Raw genomic sequence first — 6000 nt, forward strand, 5'->3', positions numbered from 1 at the left:
GAGGCACTAAAATAGCTGTATGTCAAAGAGATGCTGTATCAGAGTATTAATTTTGGGAAGAATGGAATGTATGTCCTAGGTGAGTTTCCCCTTGTTACCAAGTTCAACCATCGAGCTAACACTGTGTGTGTGTGAGGGTGCATCTCCTAACTTCACACATCAAAAATTTCAAGCCTAGGGAGTTTGCTTTTCTGAGATCACACAGCCAGCATCGTGCGAGGAGTTCAATTCTGAATGTTCTGACTCCAAAGGCACTTTAAAGAAAAAGGCTTTCACACACGGTCAGGTCCCACCTAACAAACAAAAGTGGTGGAGTCTTCATTCGGGAAGACGAGTAGCAGAGGCGTCTTTCAGCTTCTGGGCCGTCTGCAGAGTTTGCCTTCATTTTGTTTGTATGCAGAGATCTTTTCAGGAACTGTATCTAGGGCCACTTGTATTCAAGAATTTTTATAAAGCCTGCTGGGTTGAGAGATGGGCTTTAGTAATCCCACCCAATCAATTCCTGCTGACCAGCCTCAGGGGTCAGTACTTAAAGAATTCTCATCTGTTACAGCCTCTGATCAGGCAAACATTTTAACTCTTCTTTGAAGAAGAAAGGTAATTTTGTACCCTGCTGAGGGATGCAATAGAGCTAAATTGTATTTGAGTGAGAATGCTATTATCGTTTTAGAGTTTTGGTTACCAAAATGAAGAATGATCTTAATTCAAAGATTGCCTGAGAGGATCACAGACACTGCAAAACATTTCCAGATCAACAGCCTTCAGTTCCAGGTCAATTTTTTCTACCACTTTCATTTCTCAGAACAGCTATCTGTTGTTTATAATCTGTTTTTCTAGGAAATCTATTATGTCACTTAAATTCAGAGTTCCAATTGATAGAGTCCTTAGTCTGCCTTTCTTTCTCCCTCTCTCCTTCTTTTCCTCTTCCTCTCTCCTCCTCTCTCTCTCTCTCTCTCTCTCTCTCTCTCTCTCTCTCTCCCTCTCTTCCTCTTCCTCTCTCCTCTCTTCTTTTCCCTCTCTCCCTCTCTTCCTCTTCCTCTCTCCTCTCTTCTTCTCCCTCTCTCCCTCTGTCCCTTCTCTCCCCTCTCTCTCCTCCCTCTCCCTCTCTCCCTTTCTCCTCTCCTCTCTTCTCTTCTCTCTTCTCCTCTCCTCGCCTCTCCTCTCCTGTCTCTCTCTCTCTCCATATACACCACAAAGAGCATGGAAGGGCATGGAGATGTGGGTACAGCCTGCTCGGCTCCTTCCACTTCCGTGTCATGCAATACATTAAATGCATTATATAAAGAGACGAGACTTCAGATACCAGTTCTGCCAGAGATGCTGACACAGAAGTCTTTGAAGCCTTGCTTTCCTGTATTGTAGAAAGAAAAGAGGAAAGCAGTGAGCTTGGCCTTCTGTCCATGTCTTTTCTCCAGCAGTGTGAGCTATTTAAGCAGTGATGGTGAAGCTCCATAAATGCTAGAAATGCCTTCTGCCTCACCACTCAAAACTCCAAGCCTAGCATTCAAGGTTCTTTGCTTTCACCTGCACTTCCTTCCCTGTCCTCTTGGCATATGACATACCCAACCAAAATCACGCCACTCCATCTGTGCATTCTTCCTGTTACTCAGACTATCAAAATCCTTGGTTACCAACTCCAGTGCCAGTGTGAGACCTTTCCCCCATGCAGGGTAGACTTACATCACTGTTTCCATTGTAGACCTGAGCATTTTGCTGTGGCCCTAACACTTACTTCCATACTCTCAAGGATTTTTTTTTCTTTCTATTGAACTAAAACAATCTTGGCAACCAGTACAGGAATAAATTAGCAAGCTGTGATGGGGTGAAGGTGATGGTATTCACAGACGGAACCTCTCAGAGGCAAGGAAGATGTTCCTGGTGAATACAGTGTCCTCATAAGGAAAGGCAGGAGAGAAATGATGTCCCTCTCTTCACCACGAGAGAGCACATCATGTATTCCCTTGCAGCTAAGGGTGAGATCCTTACCGCAAGCTCAACCTGTAGGCATTCTGACCTTGGACTTCCCCACCTCCAAAACTATAAGGGATAAATTTCTGATCTTTACTAAGACATGCAATCAAAAATAATTTGTTCCAGCAGGCTGAAATGATTAAGACTTAAGATAATTTTGGATAATGGTAAATCATTAAGGAAACAAAGTTACTGATGTAAAATCGAGAGTAAAGAATTGAATATAAATTAAACAATACATTTCCTGAAAGGCAATTGTACATCTTCCACATGCCTGTGTCACCTAGAATTTGATCAAGATATACTCTTTGAACATTTAGTAATCTTAGCCCAATAAGGAGTAGAAATTTAATCTTATAGTCTGCAAGTCTTTTTGTGTTTTAGACTCTGGTGCTGAGCATAAAAAAAAGTATGTAAGGTTTTAGTGGGAGACATGAGCTCTGCTCCCCCTGCCAAAAAAAAAAAAAACATATGTCATGATTGAATCTCATCTAATTCAAGGGTCCAGACAACAATATAGTTCTGAACTTCCCTTATCCAATAGAGGACAGGTAACAATTTACTCAATCTTGAAGTATTTTCACTTTGACTTCAGAATATGTTATACTTGTTTTGCCAGCAAAAATTACCTTTGTAATTATGTTTGGCTTAGATAAATATGAAGTGAAATTAAGTTCTCCAAATTCACAGCATGTGTGGCAGTAGAGAGTTATAGCAAGAGGCAAAGAGAACCAATCTAGCATAACAATTCTGCTGCACAGAGCCTAGTACTGCTGCTCATAAAACTGCTGAGGAACCTTGCTACTGTAAGGACAGGCAAAAGTAAAGGAAGCTCTTGCTGTTAACTGATGAGAACTAAAAGGAAGAAGGAATTTTAAAAGTCCATAAGCAGAAATTAATAGGATCCAGACTGTGGGCTCAGATCATTTGAAAAGTATTTGTGCTATACAGAAGGGATTCTTCCAAGCAGAAAGAAGAAACTGTCTACCTAGGAGGAATGATGAAGTCTGTGGATCAAGCCACACATTTGTCCCCAGGGGTCTGTCACATGTGTGGTAACCACAGTTTCCTAACAGTACTAATATCTCCTCCAAGCAGTGTTACTAGCTCAATGGGTATGAGCCTGTGTGATTCACACTGGGCTCTAACAGTCAATGGACCAGACAGCAAGCCTGCTTTTGAGATCTGAAACTTGCAGGCTTCTTTGCTTCGTCCCTGGTTGAGTACAAGGTTGAAAGAGGAACTGCAAGGCCAGGGTTGTATTGGTCTTACCTTGTGTCAGCAGAGCAATTAGGATTGGTCTTAGTACTATACTTCCTTACAAGGTCTCTAGTTAATTACATAAGTGAGTCTGAAAATCCCTTATGGAAAGGATGAGGACAAGAAAAAGTTACTGCCATTAACTGCTACTTCATTTATGTAGTTCTATAATATTGCCATGGTTATTCGGTGTTTTGCATTCAGTTTGGCCCAGAGGACCATATTACAGTGGTGGTGGGTGGTGGCAGCCATGGTGAAAGCAAACAGCTCAAGTGGAGGGTAGGAGTGCGTGCGCAGAGGGCAAAGGGTCACACAACACAAAGTCGCTTCTCTAGGAAATAGTCGTATTTTTAACAAGACTGAATAACTTTTTGAATGCTTTATGACCGATCTGCCTTCAAAGATTTTAAGCCTATGACTTGCTGAATGGCGTTTAATGAGTCATCTATTTCCTAGTACCACATAAGTTGTGTTTATTATGACTCTGTCTTTTGGACTTCAAGTGATATTTTCTCTCTAAAGTTAGATCTTACAAGTTTTAATTAAGTTAAATTTACAGAGATAATGATTTAGTTAAGGGATATTGTGATATGGAAACTTCATTCTGTTTATAATTTCAATTTTCTTTGATATTAGTTTGATAATGTAGCTTTGACCACAGCAAGGATAATATATTCATATGATGCCAGTCAAGTACAAAGAAATTAGCGGTTCTTGGGGTGTAAATTTCAGCATATAGTTGTGAAATGCTTTGTGAAGTTTGAGGATGAAACAAGATTTCTTTTCCAAAATACACATACAAAACCAAAACAGAAATCACTCTCCCTTTTGTACCAGGCATTGTGCTAAATGCAAATAAATGAAACTTTGAAGAATTTAAAGCCATATTTTTTTTTTTGTTTTAAGTTTTCCATTTTCCCAAAGTAGCAGAGGAGTTTCCTGAGTCATCCATTTTAATTTGGTAGTATAAGTAATCTTCAAGATCAGCCTTGTGACAGACTGTCTAAGCACTTGCTTAGACAGGCTCAGGGAGGGAATTCAATTCCCAGAATCACCCCCAGGGAATACTGGATGGTGACTGAGATTGGGCATGGTGGCTCACACCTGTAATCCCAGTGCTTGGGAGGCTGAAAACAGGAGGATCACTATGAGTCCCATCTGTGTAGTGAGACCACATAGAACCTGTATTAAATGCATTTTTTTAAAAAGGGAAAAAGATCAGCCTTGTTATATCAAAAGTACAAATCTTTAATAATTTTGAGGCTCCTGGTGAACTGAACCAAATGTTCTCACTGCAGTGCATGCAAGGAGTGCATGAAAAGCCAGTTAGTGCAAATCAAGGGCCAGCTGGTTTGTCTTATAAAACAGTTCTTCACAAATAAAAGGGGCCTGCTTCAGGAAAGGCGAAAGAGTAGAATCAGCCTCAGATTCACATAGCTGCAGAGCCTCCCAGTGACCAGGGCCACCTCCATGAGCACAAATTATTTAAGCATTTCATTTCTCTGCTACAATGTCCTTTAGAGCCATTGTAAAATGATGTATAGAAAAGGTTTCCTGTGATATTCACCATAAATTCTCTATTTTATAAGTGACAGCAATGTTACCATAAAATAGCCTATTCTCTTCATGCTGAACAACTATTTATAAAATTTCAATCTGAGACTTGATTCTCAAGAACATATGATAGAAAGGCTTCTGACAGCATTTCCTAGATGAAAATTAAACGTTCACTTATTTGTCCTGTACCAAGCATGATGGAAGTAGTGTTTTGTGACTTACAGCTTTCCATGCAGCCCTTGATAAGATTTTACACATGACAAAAGTAGACTTTGATCGGACTTCTCTGTGCCTCCCTCCTCTCCAGAATCATTAGATTTTCTCAAGTCATGGTGCACAAACAGTGGCAGAGTGTCCACTCTTTTATTATTTGAGTAGATCCCCCTCCATCTCTCTGCAAACACACTTGATCCTTCGCTAACTCTTGAAATGCTTCCCAGATTCTCCACCAAGTTAATGGCATCTTTTCAGCTCCTGCAGGGAATTTTCTTTTTTACCTACTGGACTAAGTAGATTAGGGCTTTCTTTAACCTTCGTTTATTCTGTTGAGAACAACTTTCCAGACTTATTTCAGCCTAAAAAAGTAGGCAACTAGAAAGTATGAAAGATTCTTCGTCTCAGAGCATGAGAAGAAAAAGGAATTAAAAAAAAAATTGACATGCGCATTAAGATTACATGGATGATCAGTTGATGGAACATTACAGTGTTTTTGTTGTCAGTAATGATAGATAAAATACTGCAAATTAACTCAAATCAGTGCCATTAGGCAAGCCTGACTTATCTCTGAAAGATATTTGTTATTAAATGTATATTTAATTAATGATATTTTCCCAAGCACCAACTTCCAGTGTTTCTTATATCTCTGAAAATGAAACTTCATTTAACAGAGTCTGCAACTTTCAAAGATGCTCTTTGAGTTTGGTTAATTATTGATTTTTTTTCACTTGATGTAGTCAGTACTCTTGCCAGTACTATCTGGCCTATTCTGGCCTTGAGCACGTTATGTTACTTGTAGGAGAGCACGTTTCTTTTTTTGTTTTTTATAAGGTATTTAACAGTGCTTGTTATAGTGCACATTGTTGCCTTAAATGTATTTGCTCAAATTATCAGATATAAGCATGAAAAATTTATCAAAATAAAAATTTTATGCGTTAACTGCTACCTTCAAAAAAACTAATAGAAATTATTAGTACAATCATCTTAGCTATCATA

At 39.3% G+C, this 6000-nt stretch overlaps 1 protein-coding gene across 2 annotated transcripts in view; it reads left to right on the forward strand.

The window, feature by feature from the left end:
* Pdgfd (platelet derived growth factor D) overlaps positions 1 to 6000 on the forward strand; it is a 232152-nt gene that overhangs the window by 183435 nt on the left and 42717 nt on the right. The window lies entirely within an intron of this gene.

The sequence above is a fragment of the Octodon degus genome, unplaced genomic scaffold, assembly GCF_000260255.1.
Source record: "Octodon degus isolate 3935 unplaced genomic scaffold, OctDeg1.0 scaffold00012, whole genome shotgun sequence".
Classification (NCBI taxonomy): Eukaryota; Metazoa; Chordata; class Mammalia; order Rodentia; family Octodontidae; genus Octodon; species Octodon degus.